The sequence below is a fragment of the Haliotis asinina genome, chromosome 4, assembly GCF_037392515.1.
Source record: "Haliotis asinina isolate JCU_RB_2024 chromosome 4, JCU_Hal_asi_v2, whole genome shotgun sequence".
Lineage (NCBI taxonomy): Eukaryota > Metazoa > Mollusca > Gastropoda > Lepetellida > Haliotidae > Haliotis > Haliotis asinina.
Window position 1 is genome coordinate 69,532,632 of NC_090283.1, and position 21,405 is coordinate 69,554,036.

Consider the following 21,405-nt stretch of genomic DNA (forward strand, 5'->3'; position numbering starts at 1 on the left):
GACCCAAGCTAACACCTACTCATTATTCATCCCTACAATGAATGTATTAAATGACTGTTTGTGTAAAAAGTACATGCACTGATGCTTCACACCGTCTGATCATCAGCATACGGTGGTTAAATTCTACAATGTAAAAAGCTCAGTTTGTTCTTTATATATAAGTATCATGACAAAAATGCTGTAACATTCCAATGACAGTAGCAATAATGTTTGTAATGAACTTTGACTGGCAGTGATAAGTAAGACTCAGTGCTACTCAGTGTTATTTTGATAGAAATAACATACATTGTATTGCAATGAAAGAATATTGCTTGACATACTGTCTTGCAAAACTAGTGCAGAGAAAGATATGAGTCAGTGTAACATATATCAAACAAATAACCTGTGTCCATTTATTCAATATATATCTCTTTCTGTACTACATCTGGCAAACTGCTTAAAAGAACAAGTTGTTTTGCTGATGTAAGGGAAAGCCCCCCATCTAACCACCGCATCACAACAGTAACCACCTAATCAACCTCTACATGAAATGAATCCCAATGCCCTTTAACATCTAGAAACATACAATGACATCTGCAGGTCAGGGATCAGGTCAACCAGGGCAAACCAAGGTATTATGGTTTTAGATGTGATCAGCTTTGAACATTGTTCACAGAAATGACACCACTAGCTATCATGAGAACGGAAACAACTTCGAGGTTTTTCACAAGGATAGCATCTATATGCCTCCCGCGACATCTCACCATTGTTCTCATCTTGCACAAAGACACTGACAGATGATATCTTCCTTGCGACTATCTGTTTTAAATAGGGGTTACACTTTTACAAAGGTCTGAGAATGATGCTGTAATTATTTTCTTCTTTTCCACTGATTTAATCTTTCCAAGTGGGAAACTGAAGTTGACATGAATTCTAACCGTGTCCTGATGTTCCAATTTTATGCTCCCTGATTTGATAAATGGGTATTATTTTCACCTGTTGTGGCCAATTTCACCCATCGGCCATCTGGAGGCAAAATGATTTAACAAACCACATAAATCACAGCCAACCTTTGTCAGGAATCTGTCAAACGTTTGAATGAGTCTCAACAAAATTCATTATCCATTTGCATTCGGTCAGAACATTCGCAACCAAGACTAAATTGATTTCCATATACAGATTTGTTAAAAAATTCACTTTTGAATGAGCAGCTCTTCTGATCTGTCTACAAGATGTACATGTTTTATGAGATTTTACAACAAAATCTCAATGGTGGATGTTTCACAAACTATAAGAAGGTGCTGAAGACATTTACAACGAACATATGCAAGCAAAAAACTGTAAATTCCAAGATTCCAAGTCTAAAACACAGTGACAAAACTAAAACTATTCTGAAATTCCGATGCTGAAATAACTGACAAATATTCAATCAATGTCACAGAAAACAAGTGTAACACGAATTGTTCTCAAAGCTCCCGGTGAACTATGTCCATCACGTGTAATGATCTTACTTTCATTACAGTTAATTTCACACATACATCCGCCCTGCTAAAGACAACAAGGCACAAGGCTGTCTGTATCTGGAGGAATAGGTTATTAGTGTTGTTACGTCACCCATTTCCTGCATCATGCTCTCCTGTGGGGTGTGTGTGTGTGTGTGTGTGTGTGTGTGTGTGTGTGTGTGTGTGTAGGGAATTCATCACGCCTTGAACATTACCACTAATGACAAACAGCTGATTGCAACGCTGCAAACCTCATGCCAAAAAAGTCGTATGAGAAAATTGAGGTAAAGTGAGGGAAGTTCAATACTGGTAAAGGGCAAGAACTATATGATTGACACTGACTGCGGCTTGATGATGTTCATGCTTCCACCTTGTCTGCTGGCTGGCGTTATGACAGCCCGTTCAGGTCAACAGTGGACTCAGAATGTCCATTTCTCAGGTCTCTTCAGGAGCACTTCTGACATGGACGCACAGCTTGAACTTCGAAGGTCAGTGTTTGAAACTTCACAAAATGCATACTCATTGACGTGGAAATCATGAAACGAAAGATTCAGCAATCTAAGCACCAAAGCATGTGATCTATGTAAATAACAACTAATTTTGCTATGAACTTCATGCTGATGTGCACTGACCACTATATTTACCTTTGGAACTAATTTGTAAGCTTTGATGCTGCACTGCGATGGGTGTCTAAATATCCACTGTGACACAGCAGGCAGATGGGCAAGGAGAGCAGCTTTTCCTCAAAATCCTTCGAAAGCTTAACTTGTGTGAATGAACCCAAAAGGTCTTATGATATGGGTGAGGTTGTCGATGTCAAAACACACACATCCATGTGTGAAACTGACAAGTGTTGTTGAAATCTTGTTAATGCAGCTGTGATTTTAGTGGAGAAAATAATAAACTTGAGAAGATGCAGATAAAAAAGTTATCACCGCTTTCCAAATTAGCTCGAGCAATCCAATTTCATTTGAAAACTGAAAATCCCCTTTTGACATGAAATTGAAAACAGCAAGTAATCAATTTTGCTTGGATTTTCAATTCATTTTGAGAAATCTATAACTCATTAAAATCCTTAGTTTGCACATGTCAAATACAACTGATTGAGATGCACAGGCAGTTATGGATCACATCTTAAATACCCCTGCACCGACTTCTTAATGATCCATTCCGGTGTCAATCTGAAAGTTAATCTGACACATGAAAGACAGCAACCCACATCATATAGGTCTTCTGTCAATGCTACTTTGGAGGACAATAAGCTTAAACTTTGGAAAGAGAAACTGTCACATTTTGGGGGTTTTCACGTGTGTGTCTCCAAAAACAAACCCACTTCTTGACATGCTCCACAACATGCATTAGAAGTATCATTCTTAAAATAACAAAAACAACATGTTTTTTAAAGCAAATTCAAAGAAAAAGAAATATAGGTTTTCTATGTTGGTAACTTTTCAGAATAAAATTTACTGCTCGATGTCATGGTTTATTTGCAATAAATTACGCGAAACAAAAGGAACATTTTCGGCACTGGTTCATTGCTTTCATGCGAGCAGGTGATATCTCAAGTGAGGCCAACATCAGTGCTGACTCGTGAAACAACAGATGGCCATGTTTATCAAAGAAAGAATAAAGCCACCATAAAAACACAGAAAAGAGAAATTAAGCACACAGGATTTGATGACAGCTGTGAACAAACCTTGACAAGCAGGCCCCTGCCTACCTGGAACACCATCCATGTACGTCTCTAGATACAAGACTACCACTTACACAAGAATCGCCCCTGTTGGCCGTGGAGCGTTCACATCACTTCAGCTTTAAGATACATACAGTTTAATAAATATTCACATGCAGCTGAATATACATCAATGTCCTGTAATATTGCAGACGGGAGAGAGTTGTTAAGGTTCCAGCTGAAGTCTGTACCAACCCTGTGTGATGGACTAGCTGGCTGTGGAAGCACATTACCCTGTGGGAGATTACACGTGCACTGGTGTAAATAACGTCATGTAACCTTGTGTTTCGGTTCAGGAGGTAGAAAAACGAATTTTAAGTGTTACACATGCTCCAAGGTGGCCTTTGTCATTCAATGCTTGTGATGTGAGTTTAACATGCAGGTTCATGTAAAACCGTGTTCTGATGGCCTCCACATTGTTGGGAAATAGCAGTGTGAAAAACGTGACATTTTTAACAAAGGGGATATTGACACCGAACAATGGACGTACGTTGAAACACGGGTCTGAATTGATTTCATAGGAACAGTAATTATTATTTCCAACTCAATTGTTGAGTGATGATGTTTGAAGGCAATATTTACAGAGTTTCAAATATTTACATGAATTAAAAGTAAATTTGAATGCTAGATGAAGGCCTGTCAGTTCCCATGAAACTGTCAAATTCAATACTGAGTTGACATCAAGGTGTGAAGAAAGTGTCTGCATTTGAAAGGCGAGACCCTCAAGCAAAAGAAACCCAGTTATCGTAATCACCCTAATTAGGATACGGCACACCAGGCTAATTCCTCATGTCAACGACTTTCAACTTCCACCTGGTGAAACTTAAACCTTCCCCAGGTACCCATCACCTCCTCCCACCATGGCCGTCCTGGACAGCTGGTTGTACCAAGGCCACTGGTCACTTGAAGAAGCCACGTGCCCATACACGATTCTCCAGGGCTGACCGATTCTCCAGGGCTGACCGTTTGAACATTGTTAACTCTGATTGACCATTCACAACACTAGAGGATTTCATCTTCAAATACAGGGTTAGAGGTCTCACAACATTGGCCTACTTCTGTGGGAATGTACCTCAAACAAAGGCCACAACACTGTTTGATGGTCAGTATCTGTTGGCTTTATTTTGTAATGCAAGGCATTGGGATATTTGTAAACCTTGCTGAATGGTGTTACCCTTCCCATACACTTCACTACTGTCATAATTCACATTTGAAAAAGAAAATGTGTTTTGATGATTTTAGCATATATCCTAACCCCCCTTTCAAAATCACCTCACCTAAAACAAAGTGGCTGACAAAAACCTTATGTCATGTGTGTCACATTTCCAAAGATACAATTTGGACTGCTTTCTGGGTGTTAATCCAATGTCCACAGAGAATACACATTTTTAACCCAATAGAGATATATCACCTCAATGAGGAGACATGCTTCTAAATGTAAACACCCAAGTATTCCCGAATGTGCTGGTCTCCTCCAGCACAGAACCCACTGACACATTTAGCCCAGACTTTGCTTAAATCTCAATTAAACAATATTTGGGGCTTCAGCCGACTGTGTTCTCCTTGGGAGGACTACGTAAAAAGTTGACAATGGGACAATATTATCAGCCAGCACAAATGTACAGACGTGGTCATCAAACAAGTGGAAATCTGCTGAAAGTTTACACCAAGGTTTCGTGTTTCTCCATTATCCGATGCTCCAAAGATCTAATCCTGTGAGACATGACTTGGCTTTGGCTGGAAGTTGGCTTGTCAGGTGCTGGATCAAAAAGACACATGGAGTTGAAAACTGGGTGCTCCTGTGTTAATCATTGTTGCCCTGTTCCCAGTTTCAAAGAGGGGAGACTTTGAGGTATTGAAGTGCACACACAAGCTATGACAGCACTGATGTCAGGGCAAAATTGATTGTGTTTGATTCAATCTTTGACTTGGTGGACTGGGATGCGTGTCCCGTGACCTATTACCATATCATTGTTTCCTGTGGGTCATAACCACGCCGTAGTTTTACATTACCCATGTAAATGTCATTTGTATGCAGCATGTTTTATCAAAACGGACGTTCTTCAACCTTTGATGTAAACACAAATCCGGGAGGCATTCTCTGGCAAAAGGACAGCATAGTATTGAGAAGCCCTCTTGGTAATAACACTAAAAAATAGAGAACTCTCTCCATGATGATAAATAAACTTACTCTCTCAGAACTTTACAGGATCTTTCTTCCAAAAAAGAAACTTGCCATGAGTACAAAATGATGAAACTACCTGTTATCATTTGGAGTTGCAAATGTATTAAGACGTGTTCACAACTGCCTACTATAGAAGCACCCAACACGACACCTCTACTACATAATCTAATACCGGCTCCACTAATTTACAGGGGAGCCCTTGGACTAGTGTGTTAGCTAAACGAGGTTTACGTACCCTCTTCATTGGCAGCCCAACATGTAAGTTCATGGCATAAAATTAACATTGTCTATGGTTAACACAAGCCTCACGAAAACAGCAGGTAAAGAAAATACACTGGGCCAGATCTCCTCTGGCAATCTGTTTCATGTATCACCTGAGCTCAAAGATAATGATAAATGACATGTAATCGACATTCTTAAGTGTCAATCACACCACATACCGCTGCCAATCAAGTTACCAAGTACATGCAGGCAGCAAACCAACACTGATTGCTATTTGCTGCGAGTCTGCATTACCCAGAAGGTCACATGGATTTTCAAACTCATGTCAACCCTACATACAACCCCCTACCATGGATTAGTAACAATAGATTCGTGGGGTATAGGGCTTCACCCCCTCACTGTGTACAAGATGGTGATCGCTTCAGCTTTCCAGCCAAACAACACTGTTAACAGTCCATGTACACTAATCAGAAAATTGTCTGATGGAAATGAAGCCATCCTTGGGATTAATGCACAATCTTTTGTGCAGTGGCGCATTCCCCCACATCAACTGGGTGAGGAGGGAACGCCAGCTATTATCATAATTATTGATTTTGGGAAACGGCTTATGGGAATATAGCCTTGTGAGAAAAAAACACTTGTAATTTTCAAAAGCATGGGCAGTGTGGGTTGACATCTTGCTTCATTGGTCAAGCAGCATGAATGTAGGGCACCTGCCCAAAGTACCGAGCCATCATAACTGGTCAATAATTCACCATGTTCATTACACCTGGAGTGCATAGCCTTTGTATATCAGACAGGGAATTGTCTGTAGCAACACACACTCTAGTTTCTTAGCAACATAGATAATGACTGGGAGCGGGGGAAAATGTGTATTGTAATAAAATTATGTGGCCAGTGATTTTGATGAAACTACTGATTCCATCAATTATGGGAAATCATAACCATAACAACGAATCAATGTTTTATGGGGCGAGAAGCAGCTCTGTGATGTTGCTATTGATTGGCAACAGCACTTGTTTGTTGGACAAACGTGGACCCACAAGAACTGAGCCATCATGCCTTAGAGAATTTGGTCATCATTTAAGAGACATAAACCAACTCCACACTGAATCTTGTACATCACTGAAGCATTGCGTTGGCGATGATTACGCTTCCTTTTTCTGTGTCTGTGATGAATATTCAAAGGGAACATCCTGTCATCTAATAAGAAACAAAGTAGATCTAGAATCCAACAAGAGATGAACAATAAATTATGGGAACCACAATATCTCCAGAGAGACATCTCACACAACATTTAATGGACTCCATGTTACAATTTCATGAACTCCCTGCAGCAACAGCACTGACACCAAATGAAAACTGAGGATTTCACAACTGAAATAGCTGTAGAGAAATTAAAGTATGGAATATTGTGCATTCCTAGTAGATGGCAGGATATTGACAGTCAACTGTCACTGGGCACAAATGACATAGACACTACTTGCAGGGAGTGTGATACAGGGAGGAACCTAGCCAGTCTGGCTCCACTGATCATGGAATGTCCCACCTGACTGTCAACAGTAATATCAGACCTGGTCAGTCATGCTGGACGGCTGGACATGCCTTGGGGACATAGTACTGGCTGGTGAGGGTGACTGGACGTGCCTGCAGGCATAGGTACTGATACCTTGTTTGCCTTTTATTTAGATATCGTGTAAAATAAACATGCTTGTGATATTTACGTGAGAAAGTGCTCAGAGGTATGTTAAAATAATTTGGCTGTAATTGGAGATTTTATGCTTGTGTTGCTGTAGGGAGTATTAATGTCCATTATAGCTTTGTATCTATTTTGGCAATCTTTGAAGGGCAACAAGAGATGTGAAACACATGCAAAATGTAGTTCCTTAACTTTCACATTGAAATAATGATTACTGAACATATGTTTCACTCCTTCATAAGTACAACTCAAACATGCTTTATAATCAAATCAAAGGGGCTTTATCAAAAACCTTTTAACACTAACCTCTGTTCCGTTTCATGAAACTGTTGAGCACGGTCGTCATTACTCTTTCAATAAAACTGATCATGCAAGAAAACGCCAATGTATATCTCCTTCACTGAATATTAGAACTATTTATGGGGCCTCCATGTAAATGACAAGTTTTTGTTGGCAGTAAAAATAGTTAAACGCTTGAGATCAAACACAGACGCCACTGCTGAGGCCTACAGTCAGTCAGTGACCTAACTCCCCCACTGAGTATGGAAATATACGAGGGCTGATTGAAGAAAATCTGAAGCACATGGCCAGAGAGTCTAAAATAGCACACTGGCAGAAACACATAACACCATTTGAAAAAAATTGAAACAACGTGTAAAGAAGACGTAGAGCAATGAGTAGTAATGCTGTAGCTGTTACTACAGAAATGAATAATGTTTACATAAAGTGACGAGTCTAGGAAATGGACCTAGATCATAATGACCACATACTCAGACAATACTCTAACTTCCTGACCCACTCTATGAGTCAATAAACTAGATCCTGAATGTAAAAAGACGACTGCATCAAAAGGACATTATTAGAACACTTTGCTTCACAAGTGTGAAGAGGCTCCGGGGTCTGTATGAATCTAATCTGCTTAAAACTTTTGTGAGTAGTAATGGCAAGGCATCATGTTAAGTCTATTTTACACAAGCAACAGAACCACAATACTGTCAATAACATGTTTCTGACAATAGTATCTGTATCAATTATAAATAACATTTGTGAGCAGAACCATCACCAAGTGTGACAGATGATTCAAAAAGCAACACTGCCCGACCTGTGACACTCATTGGACACTAAATGGCTTTCAAGATAACCAAACATCAAATGAGCCTGACTAGGTGTGTGCCCTGGCCTGATATGTCATCTCAATCAAAGAAACTGACACCTTGGAGAGTAAACAGCCCATGTAGAGAAGCAAGCATGTACGTCCATCATACAGAGCCGATCTATCAAAGATGGCAAGGAAACTGACATTGGAGGCATGAAAATAAGGAACATTCATGAAATAAATGACATGAAGTGAGCAACCCATACCTTGAATCAAACATTGACTCTCAGTCACGCCTGACACTTTATCAAAGAAGAAAAGAGAAATGGACATCGGATTCAGGGAAATAAATAGCATTCATGAAATAGACAGAATGAAATGAGCGACCTTCTGTGCCATGCCCTGGGCCCCGCCTTCCACAATGTAAATGGTCAATCAAGAATCTATCACTAAACAAATATACGTGCGACCAGGTGTACTGGTTGTCGACAGACCGACAGAGGTATCACATGGTCCTATGTAGACATGGACCTATATAAAAGCCTTCTGACACATGAAATAGACAACAGTAAAGAGACAACTAACAAGAGCCAGCTGATACCAGCCCAAAGCGTGGAGATAGTTGAGAACATCTTGACAGGTTCTGAGAGCTTGGTACATCAGCTGAGAGCAACATACCTTCCTTAATTACGTCCATATACCAGGAACTAGACTGCTGATCCTTGTCTTTATATACCAGTAAAGTTACATCTAAGATTTTGTTACCACCCAAAACAATAAAAAATTCACCTTTGAACAAATAATTTTCCAATAATAACTCCTGGACCTGTAAAATAACAATGTTCTCATTGTAAATCTATCAACATAGATCTCCATTTCATGACAGCAATAAAACTTGGAAACATGAACACATGCTTAACATGCTAATAGCGTGTTAATTACATGAAATTGACACTTACCTCGACTAGCATATAATAGTAATTATCCACAATTCGGTAATAGTAAAAGAGGTCATCTTCCTCTTCTAGCAGAACCATGGTTGATGTTGAGTGACACAAAAGTTAAAATGACGAAGTTTTAAAATTTCCTCTGTGAAAGGAAGTGGATGTCACAAATGTTAGGTCTCAGGGAAATGGAAACAAACTAGCAGCAATATTTCCTTCTGATTCATCACTGCCATCCTGTGACCTCCCACAGCAATCTATTTCATCTGTTATTCCAAGTATGACACCCGTACAAAAGTGTCGAAGTCTACTGGCTCTGATCAGATGCTGCTCTGATCTCAGCCCTGTCCTTGACGTGAATTATTAATTCAGGGAAGAACGGAATTATTCAACAGCAGCATGAATATGCACATCCATCGTCAATAGCCCCACATCGATATCGATATCACTGTTGCTGATGTAAACACAGAATCACCAATAATCAACCATTGTACACGTCTGCTGCCTGTACACAGACACGATCCCCTGTTATGTGACAAACATCATGAATGAACTGCTGCAGTAGACTCAAACAAGATAGACAGAGCGCACACCGGCTTGTGTTTACACTCCCACCATACTCTTCCCTTCTCCTCTCTCTCTCTCTCACATGTGGCGTTAGTTGAGTCTGACAGCTCCACACTGACCTGACTCAGTTAGACCCGCTGTAGTACAGCTAGCCAAGTGCTCTCTCTCTCCCTGTGTGTGCTGGGATTCAGGCAGTGGCTCCCAGCCAATGAGGGATCAGCTGCTGGACACACACAACTCAGTGGACGGAGTCTCTCTCTGCCTGGCATCTATAGCAAAGGTGTTAGCAGTAGCCTCCAGCAGTGAACCCTGTGTTGGATGAACTAACTGTGAGCTAGTGTTTATAACACTTTCTTTAATGATGAGCTGTCATGAACAGAACTGACAAGATAATTTGACTGTCCAAATTACAGTCTGTTGGAATGATGACTTAAATATTGCCATATTTAGCAACAGATGGGTGTAATTATCTTAAAATTTGTATTATTCCTAATCTAATAATTAGGAAATATAAATTAGGACAAATAAAAACCTATAAAATGGTATTTGTTTCATTTCAACCACAACCTTTTCCAAAAGATAAAATATCTGTGTCACCAAAGTCTAGACTTTTGTTCCATTTGTGGAGTTTGGAGTTAATTAGCAAAGCAAACCTAGGCTTTACAAAAATTTTAAAAATGACAAAATGATCATATATTATTAAGCAGTTTGAATAACAATCTTTCTGTTTTTGTTATCACTTTCAGGTCACTGACGAGGTTCATCTGCCACTCATACTTTTCCCCCGGAAATCAACGCTCCAGCGAAGTGTAAACATCACAGCTCTGTTCACTGAAGCGGTAACTATGTTACAAGAACTAGACATAACAATTGCCTGTAACTGGTGTAACAACAGCTTGACATTGCTACAGTAGCTCACATACTGATAATCCCTTAATGCCTTTGATCCTCTGAATGGTCATTAGGCCAGGTGAACTTCAGCTGAGACCTATTTACCTATGTCTACAAGACCCTGTACCAACAACTGTGATTAACAATGAGCTGCAGTTAAATGGCCACGGCTAATTATGTCTGATGCTTGTTGTACTGAGGTGTTCAGACATGTTTAATCTTACCCCCTAATTCCAATTTAATATGGTTGTGTTATTCTTACATTTAGCCATGCTATTGTCCTGGCTCAATCAGAGAGACTTCATTTTGGAACGTGGCATGACAATCACTCAGGTAGAAATGCCATTTGAATAACAACGGACGTGAAGATTGGAAAAGTGCAATCACAGGCTTCTATGTTGTTCTTGCATTCAGCAGGTGATTTGTTAATGGGCCTGTTAATGGATCTCTGCAGCCACTAAAAAGTTTTCTCTTTCACTACAACCTTTTCTAATTGAAAATGCCACAATGATTGTTCTATCAATGAATAATCAGGTTTATGTAAGAATTCTTTGTCTTAATAGCTTCTGAAGTAAGCACAATTTCCAAACTACAAATAAGAAACACGTAGGATCGGTTTGCCCTTGAGGCATGTCCTGTCCAAATAATTTCTTTGAACATAAATCAAAAAGTGTCGATTTGGAACCATTATAGTTATTTTTTCCTTTCACATTGTATCTGACAAATATCAAATTTGGAGCAACTGTCTCCTGGCCATGCAAGCATGGTTCCTAACAACCCACAGTAGTAATGGTGGTATTGTTTCCTGGCAGGTGGTAGGGAGGGATGATGTTGGTAGCACACATGACTAAACACCGAGCATGGCGACTCAAAACACTTGTATCTGCCCCTCCAGTTTGATACATTCTTGTCTTCATCACAAGACACACCCACCCTTTTCTCTGCTCACTGTGATAAGACACACATCCTCAGTACCGAACGTACATGACATGACAATATATCCTGTTAACAGGGTACAGCAGATGTAGTTGATGGTTCCTTCTGAGATAACAGGGCATTTTTTACCTTCCCTTCACTTCATGTCAAACACAAAGGCCACTTTACATGCCTGTTACAAATAATCTTCTTGAAAAGAGTAGCATCTATCAACCCATTTCCAACGAACACAACACGGCATATGATATCAAGACTGTATTTAGTACAAGCCTCGATGTATGATGTTGTCCGGGGCTGACTGACTAGCTAGGTGTAATGACCTGTCCATTTAAATCTTTTGTTTCTCATTTGTTCATTGCCATCTTGCCTCATGTGACAAATTAGACCTATACAACAGCACCTAATAAAAAGGTCTGTCCTTTATATCACAGCACCTGTGTATACCACCCTGCAATCACAGCACCTATATATACTACTCTGTATATCACAGCACCTGTATGTACCACCCTGTATATCACAGCACCTGCAAAAACCACCTTCTATACCACAGAACCTGTATATACCACCCTGTAATCACAGTACCCATGTACACTACTCTGTATATCACAGCACCTGTATATACCACCATATATTTATTGCTGCAGCTGTATATACCGCCTTGTATATCACAGCACCTGATGTGCATGACATCACACCTCTAGTTTTGCAATGCCTCAGTACCCAAACACTGACCTCTACTTTTAGCACAGAGAGGACAGTCTGGACACCTCATGTCATCTTTAACATGGGTGAAATTCCTCTGGTTGAAACTCGGACCACTGCAGGATTATGTTTTAACTACTTACACCTGCTGACAGCCACATGTATCTAAATTTGTTTCTTTTGTAAACATTTACCTTCATATAGCTGCTCACCTTGGCAAGATGTTTGAACACAGAACAGCTGGCCCCTTCAGAACATGGTTACAACACTACACTTTCAATTGCTCTCTTAAATGCAGAAAGGAATTTCGAAGTTTGGTATCGTCATAAACATACCTAAAGCTCCCAAACTGCCAAACTTCATCAATAATCCAGTTAGTGAGTGATGCTGATGTTGTTCCGAGCCACAACAAAAGATGCTTCTCAGGAAACTCACTTAATCATTAATGTTGTGTAGTATGAAGGACAAAAGAGGCCCCCACAACCACTTTCTAGGGTAACTTGACCTCCTTAACATGGGTGTGCAACACCTGTCGAGATTGTTGAAATTCACGCTGCTGCGTCATGAGCAATAGCATTGACAAGCACGACAGATGTAAGGTATATCAAGTTTCAAAATCGTTGATTATGGGTACATTAAACTAATCAACATGCGTGATTACTGTGTAAGGGTCATATAATTGCATTACAATATGTCCATATTAGACATTAATCATTTGAATTAGATTGTGACTTAGAAACAAATGGCAATATGTTACACCTAAATTTGCTGTAACAATAATTCATGAACTTAACTAAATTATTGAAACAAGCAATCACTTCCTGATGACTACAACATCATCCACACATAAAAAGAACCAAGCAATTGTTTTTTGTCTCTCAATTTCATCAAATCACCATCAAATTTAATATATAACAGTCTCCTCCAAGATTATATAACACCTGTCCCACAAACACATGCTTTTTTCCCCCCAAACACATCAACACTCTCAGTGTGACCATTATTTTTAAGGGAGGACCCTATCACCAATGACTTGTAAGCAGCAGAGAGCAGACCTCAGACATCTACCCTCAGGCCAGGAAGTCTGGGGGTGGTTCCACATCAGCTGTGTCCCATCTTCCTGTAATTTGTAAAACATCACCCAATGCTATATGGCAGCAGGCAAACACCACCTCCTGCTGAGCGGCTCGAGCAGGATATTACCCTCTGTCTGAGACCTGGCTGGTGAAAATGTAGGGCCGAGTGTTAGAGTAAAATAAATATTTTATATGCCATGTTCTTGCTCTTTCTTCTTTTTGAGTAAATAAAGAGGACACAGTATTGATATTAATCATAGTAAGAAAACAGAACCAGTGTTAGAGAATGAACAAGATGATTATTGTGAGTTTCACCAGTCTCTCCTGATCATCTCCTCTCAGCACTAGAAAAGTACACACAGGAAAGTGGAAGTCTAATAACATCATATCCCATACTTTGTGAATTACAATTCCAGAATGACATAAAAACACTATAAACCATTTTTTTCATTGCTTTCATTAATGAATGGACTTGCATTGATTATTCAGTCTCTTTGTGTCAGAGTACAAAACCATTTGCAAACAAGACATGAATCCTTCATCTTTGTCACTCACAATGATCATTCTTTTATATATTAGGTCGTCACACATGGTTTCAATCACTAGAACCCCATGTTAGCATGTCCTGTTTCAGGACATCCAGCAGCACACGCTGGAGAATAGACTGTTGATAATCTGTATAACACACTCTCCAAACTCCACTGTGCTCAACCACTGTGACTGATCAGCCCTTGCAACTCTCCCCATTGAACACATCAACACTTTTTGGGCACTGACCATGACATGCCTTCAATGAGAAACGTAGAAAACTCATATTTCCATGTTAAAGAGCTGATCAGCTGACTACACCACAATATGAGCATTTCCTGATCATGCAAGTGTCAGTCTAGAAAATTTGGCGCCTTCTTTTTCAACTATTTTTTATTTTTTATTTCTAAAAATGTGAACTGTAAAATATGTTCATTTCAGAAACTGGATGTTAGTCTAACAGCTGGGATTCCATACAAATCCTCATAGTCGCATCTATATGTTCTGTGATGACAGTGTTCCAGCTTCTAACACATTTGTTGTTAAAAAGCAAACACATGAGTTATTCTTCCATCATAAAGCCAGAGAAATTACTCCACTCTGTGGTTTCCGAAACAAGAATTGACAGATTCTCAAAACTTCTATATGACATACTTCGTTTTTTTGATGACACACACACACAAAAAGTTCAAAACATTTCCTCATATACCACACAAAATTAAGGAATGGAATCTATAACAGAAGCCACATCCTGTGAGACTGATGCTGGTATAACATTTATAAAATTATTTCAAATTTCAAATTAAACTACAGCCTTATTCTGTATTTCCAGGGCTTGGAGATTACAACATGGTAACACTACTGAGGAATTTTTCATCATCTCCACCACACTCTGACATTCATTCAACTGCCATTGGGCACTTCACCCTGGGAGTCCATGTCATGTCACCACTAAAACCACCTGAAACACTGTTCTCATATAAACATATCATCTGTCTCCGATCTCCCTAAGCAGTTTCCATCTCGGAGACATCACAAGGGCAACCAAACACCATGTCAGTCACAACACCAGATTCCCATGTTTTTTCTCCATCACTGCCACAGTGTTCATGTCTTACACGCACATGTTGTATATCACTGCAGAAATACATGTGTCCTGCTTCCCAAGACAAAACCCAACTACTTCAACATGTTCCAACAATGTCAATTTGTGCCTAGTAAAAGCCTCCCATGTCTTTTGCCCATCAATGAAGTCCCTGAAGATGTCTCACTCTACAGATGTTGTCGTGCCAAACGGAAGTCATCTCTCTCATGTCACCATTCTCTATAGCAATAAATCTCACTCAACTGTCAACACTTTCAATACAGGAGAAAGCCTGTAATGAGGATGTTGATCGTTATGTTCAAACCTACATTTTTCTGAAAGTTTAATGAATACCCTAAAACTTCTTCTATCTTTGATTTATTGGGCACCTGTTTCAAATACCCATTTCACTACCTGTCTCCATGACAATGTTTTGACAAATCACTATCTTAATTTATTGAATCTGTCTAAAAGGACAGTTTTCCTAGTGATCCAAGAACCATTATCTATCAAGAAAAATCTTTCACAAAAACATCAGTGTATTTTTTCACCAAGTCCTTACATAGAAGCAATATTTCAATGAAATCAGTCTACAACTTGCAAAAGCCCATGTCCTTTATGTTGAAAGTACAGTGATTCTAACATAAAAAAGTTAATTTACAAAGCATGAAGTCCTAACATAATCAATATTACTGTGGTCTGTGAAGCACCAGAAAGATGCGACAGAGCCAGTGATTTATCCCAGGAAGAGCCACAGGCACTGTATCATGATCACCCATTTCTGGGTTTAAGCGTACACGCTCACGGGAAAACCAATACCAAATTGTCAAGGAGCTTTCATACAACTAATCAACCCAGATAAGCTACTGCCTCTGTCTTTTTGCCCCAATTAATGGGAGATTTATGAAAGTTCTAGCTACCAGGGAGGAAAGAAGTACTCCTGGTAATAGGCAGCAAGTCTGATGGGGACTGTTCTGATTTATCAAAATGTGAATTGTGTGGAAGCATGGAAACAGATAACCATAACTCGATGAAAAACGTGCTTCCAGATAATTCATGTTTGAATTTGTCATTTGGATTGGAGACATTTATTTTGACGTTTATTTCTGCAATAACCTGGGAAGTAAACCTGCTCAGTTGAGTTTCATTAAGCTACTTAGACCTTTTACTGCTGTTGAAAGCAGCAGAGCCCTTGAGAGGAACTTGTCATAAAAATGTAATACTCTGTTTGGATATCAAATAAATTTGCTCAGTGATCAAATACATGCACAGCTTACCCAAATATAACTAGTCAGACAAGGAAGTTTTTACAATGAAATAAAACAGACGCATGGTCCTTCTGGACCTTTTCCAAGCACTGATCTGGATTATTAATGATGATAAAAGATAGGAAAAGCCATGAAGCACTGCAGAATGGGATGTTAAGGATTAAAAAGGCTTAAATCTGTCACAGAGTCTACATTAGTACAAAAAAGTCTTAGAGGAGAAGCGGGCCTCCTGAACCCTTTAACCAACACTTCATCAGACAAGAGGAACTCAGATTAAACGAACCAAACTTGAGGATTTGCCCATTAACATCAACCTACGCCTCATTGATTTTCTCTGTTTTCTCGGCATTCCCATGGTGGTGGATCCGAAAACTCCATCCCTTCAAAAAGTGGGCTGAGAATAAGAGGACAAGCGTTGGTAATCAATGTGTAAGATGGATTGCCTGGAGTCATATTACAAATATCGATCGGGGCAAGTTGGAGTCCACTGCTGCTTCCATTCCGTCAACTTCTCCACTGGTAAACATTACTAGCCAACATTTTCTGACAATTTATGTGTATTTCCTTGACCCGAGGGACCTGTCACGTCCATCTGTGTAACACAGTGGACTCTTGCTCACAGATATAATGGCCAGCTCCAGACTATGTTCCACACAACTCATTCAATATTGCACATAATCACAACAATGATCCAATATGAAATTATCATGTAAGAATAACTACAAAACTATCAGTGAATTAAGCATTACAAAAACACAGAAAACAAGGTAACAAAATAGGAAAAACATAACACAATACAAATAAGATCAAAGGCCAAAAGTCTGTAAAGCAGGGAACAGAAAAACTTAAGTCACACATTCCAGAGGGAGTATAATTTTTCGCAACTTTTAGCAATGACTTGGAGGACATGAGAAAGGGCTTTCAGACATTGTAAGTATTTGGGGAATTGAACCCAGGTCCTAGGCTGCAAATCAACAACATTATCAAGCTGAAAGATTGTTTCACCAAAACTTCGACATCATATTCCAAAAACCAACAACCATGAAATATCTTCCAGTAAGACAAAGTATTTCATAGGAAAACTTCAATATCCATAGTAAAACTTCAAAGTGCACTACAGAAATCAATGTGAAATAGACATGCTGAAATCGATCATTACAGCCCCAATTCAACATCGCTGAACATCAAAGTGATCAACATGCTGAACCTATCCATCAGATAATTTTCCAATCAATATGCTGACATGCAATGTAAGAGTTTGAAAACTTGTCAATTTCGCCTCCTGACACTTTTGCCAATGATCTCTGACATCAAAGACTGGATAAATCGGCGATGAGAGATCTATCAAGTAATTCTTGGTCGATCAGTTGTCACATACATGAAATCGACATGAAGGGATTCGTGTCCACTTCTTTTCTCCCAAGATCAAGATAAGTGAACTTGAGCATAAAGACCCTATCAATGAGTGCATTTCTTACAAACAGATCAAAGATCACACGATGTGTTGAGAATGAGAAGACTCCACACTTTTGTCACATATGAGTGATGCTTTAAGAGCTCAGCAGATTCAAATGTTCTCATAGCAGAGCAATCAATGTCCAAAACGATGCTTAATACCAGACCTCCCTTTGAGAAATTACTTCTAATGCATTTATAAAGAAACACATTTTTCCAAAATATTAAGAATTCATATTTATTTCTTCTTACATGAAAAGCTATCTGATCTGATCTCATGGACTGATTTGTCTCTTTCATCCTGGATTTTCAATTTTCATACACAAAAATCCTACCCCATGAGATTATACAGCAGTTGCTAGTTCCAACACGTACTTCACTGATCTTTGACAAGGCAAATTGGAATGACAAATATTCCAAACCAGCACAGTATTTCTGCTTCGTAATAACTTCTGTTTTTTGATCTGAGACTAAGCTGCTTAAATTTGGGTAAGTCTTGTTGATCAACCTGCAGATTATCTAGGCGTTCTCCTTGAGCACTCTTGGTGGTCTTCAGGATGGTGTAAGTATGTAGTGTAGTCTATCCCCAAGCAGTGATTAACCCAGCAGGCTGTTATGGGTTATATTTAATAAGGCTTGTACCATTTACAGGAAACACAATCATAGGTCACATCTCACACAGATTGAGCTAATTTGTAACTTGGTTTTTAATGGAAGCATTCGGCTGATGAATATAGAACTTAAGCTTAATTTCACATAGCTCTGTTTTGACAGTTTTCTCGTCAGGATCAAGTTGATAGCATAATAGCATCCAGGTTATAAGTCTCATTCTGTGGCAACATCATCAACTAGCCTGCTGAAATGACAAGTCTATCTGAGGTACTAACACGCCTCACCTTTAACACTTAGGGAAAAGACCCGTGAAGGTCCCGGGGTAGAATAGGCCTTCAGCAACCCATGCTTGCCATAAAAGGCGACTCAGCTTGTCGTAAGAGGCGACTAATGGGATTGGGTGGTCAGGCTCGCTGACTTGGTTGACACATGTCATCGGTTCCCAATTGCGCAGATCGATGCTCATGTTGTTGATCACAGGATTGTCTGGTCCTGACTCGATTATTTACAGACTACCGCCATATTGCTGGAATATTGCTGAGTGCGGCGTAAAACTAAACTCACTCACACTCACTTAGGGAAAACACCAACCTTGGGTTTTGAGTGAGTGAGTTTCAATTTACACTGTCCGCTATCAGAGGACACCAAAAATGTGTTTCATACATTGTACCCCTGTGGGGAATCAAACACGTGTCTTCAGCGTAAGCAAAGCTGTAACCGCTAGGCTACGTCTCCGCCCCCAGCCTCCTTGAAATCTACAGGACAATCACCAAATGTTAGAAAGTTTTCAGCACAGATACGCTGGGTAAACATATTTCCAATATTTCTGATTGGACTTAAATCCAGACTTGTTTCAAGACTGTGAATGCTGAGCCCATGGATGTATAGCAATTCATTACCTCGAAGCAGGCAAGTCTAGATAAATAGACAGCACCCCAGTCTGATGTTTATTATTTGTTAGAAATTATAGATCATTGTAACTAATGTTTTTCACCTGACTGACTTGTGTAAGTCTATTAACCATCCTAATGATTGTCTTTTCCGTTTTTTTTCACAAATGTTACAAATTTCAGTGAAAACATTAGTGTTACCAAAAATATAGTCTTTTCAAGTTTTCAATAACTGTGGCACAGATAGTTACAAGAGGCACTAGTTTCGTCACTGGTGACAAAGGAACTATTCTACCATATGCTAGCATTTCTTCACCAATATACCCAGCTCTTGTGAACATTTCGTTACATGTCCTTTGTCAGACCTGCTGGGCTTTGAAGCTCTAGCTCAATGGCCGATTCCGACATGTCAATGGTGATTAAGACCTTGGACAAGATGTGGCCAAGTCTTGCTGTTATTCAAGTGCTAATCAGATCACAATGCTAATGAGGATCCAGACAATTAGCATAGGGACTAATATGTCACTGCCACACTGTAGGCCATTTATCATACAATGGTCAGTGTGCTGGACCTCAGAGTCCAGTCAGTGTACACAAGATATATGAGGCTGACGTTCTATCAAGACTCATCATTAGCAACTGTCTCTCCTTAGTGTCAGACCACGATGTCGGGGACATAAATATGATGGCATGCATTAAGTACTTACATTGTAACCCTTTTTCAAACAGGAATAAAAATATATTGGAGGTCTGTGATGAACTAACAGATGTGATCTATAGCAGTGGGACTTTTTTTTATGACATCTTTATACTTGGTTCCCAAATATAGCATGATAACTATGGTTGTAATGAAGCAATGAACTACTAATGGATTGCAATTGTTGAATCTCTGATAGCAATTGATAGTAGAAACAAAAAACTATTAATGCATTGATAGTATGTATGACTATTGATAGTAACTGACTTTGATAAATGCACAGCTCAGAATACAGGCAGCACCAGATTCGTTCACTCTGATTAAGAGTTATCTGCCCATGTTACCACTAAACCAAACTTGATCTGGGTTTCAAGTTTTTGTCAGTTATTGAACGAGACTGAAGCAGCTTCAGCTTGTTTTCATATAAACTCTACTTTTGTTTGGGAAATGACTTCAAATGAAACTATTCAAGGTGACAATAACTATTGCAATAGCTGGTCATAAGAGACTATCACTATCACTATAATATCACAAAAGTTGTTTCCCGTCTATAGTCACCCCTAATAATAACGACAACAGAGTTATCAAACATTATCCCATGAAAAATATTATTCAAAAAGATGCATGAGTTTTGACAGTTCAAATATCTATCTATAATTTTGGAAACATGCACGTGAGAACCACTATAATAAACTTCAGAAGAACAAGTAAAAATTTACCACCACATAGAAATCCAACATTACACACCAATTTCACAGAAAAGATAAAAATTGTTATGGTCTTGCAAACACCTGGTGTAATCACAGATTTTTAGTGACCTATTCAAAGTTTTCATAATTATCTTTCTGTGTAAACCAAAAGAAATTTGTTCACAAGGACAGTCAAGACAGTATTCTTTTATTTCACTTTAAGACTGCTTTAGATTTCATGTTTAAGAAATCTCAGGAAGCCTTAACTCCACGCCTCTGAAGAAATATAGCACCCATTAAAATCCTGACGGTAATTCAAAAGAGGACATGTAAGTAATCAACAACCTCATGGTAGGAGTAATTTTCTCTTAAAACGGGCAAGCAATGTTTTCTGATGTGATAAAGTGTTCAAACTAATGTCACCAGTGCTGTTGACCAGGGATGCTGGCGACAGCGGCTCAGTGTTGACACATAAGCCCCGACAGCTGATGTGATAAGAAGGGAGTCATCCTTGACTCTCTGGAGAACATGCTACACTTGATATTTGTCACCATCCTTCGCAATAAAACCAGTTTCCGGTCTCTGGGAGAAAATCCAAGCAAACACTGAAATCTCTCCAACTCATTTTCCCCAATTCTTTGACAAAAATGC

At 39.2% G+C, this 21,405-nt stretch overlaps 1 protein-coding gene and 1 long non-coding RNA gene across 6 annotated transcripts in view; one reads left to right on the forward strand and one right to left on the reverse strand.

The window, feature by feature from the left end:
• The window catches only part of LOC137281824 (mitogen-activated protein kinase kinase kinase kinase 4-like), a 286,271-nt gene that overhangs the window by 153,254 nt on the left and 111,612 nt on the right, over positions 1–21,405 (reverse strand). The window lies entirely within an intron of this gene.
• Positions 1,797–13,730, forward strand: LOC137281831 (uncharacterized). 2 transcript variants are annotated; one of them, XR_010956770.1, is made up of 3 exons: positions 1,797–1,969; positions 10,673–10,765; positions 13,467–13,730. It is a non-coding gene; the product is annotated as an uncharacterized lncRNA (long non-coding RNA). The 2 variants fall into 2 exon arrangements; XR_010956769.1 differs by lacking the exon at positions 1,797–1,969 and adding an exon at positions 10,195–10,255.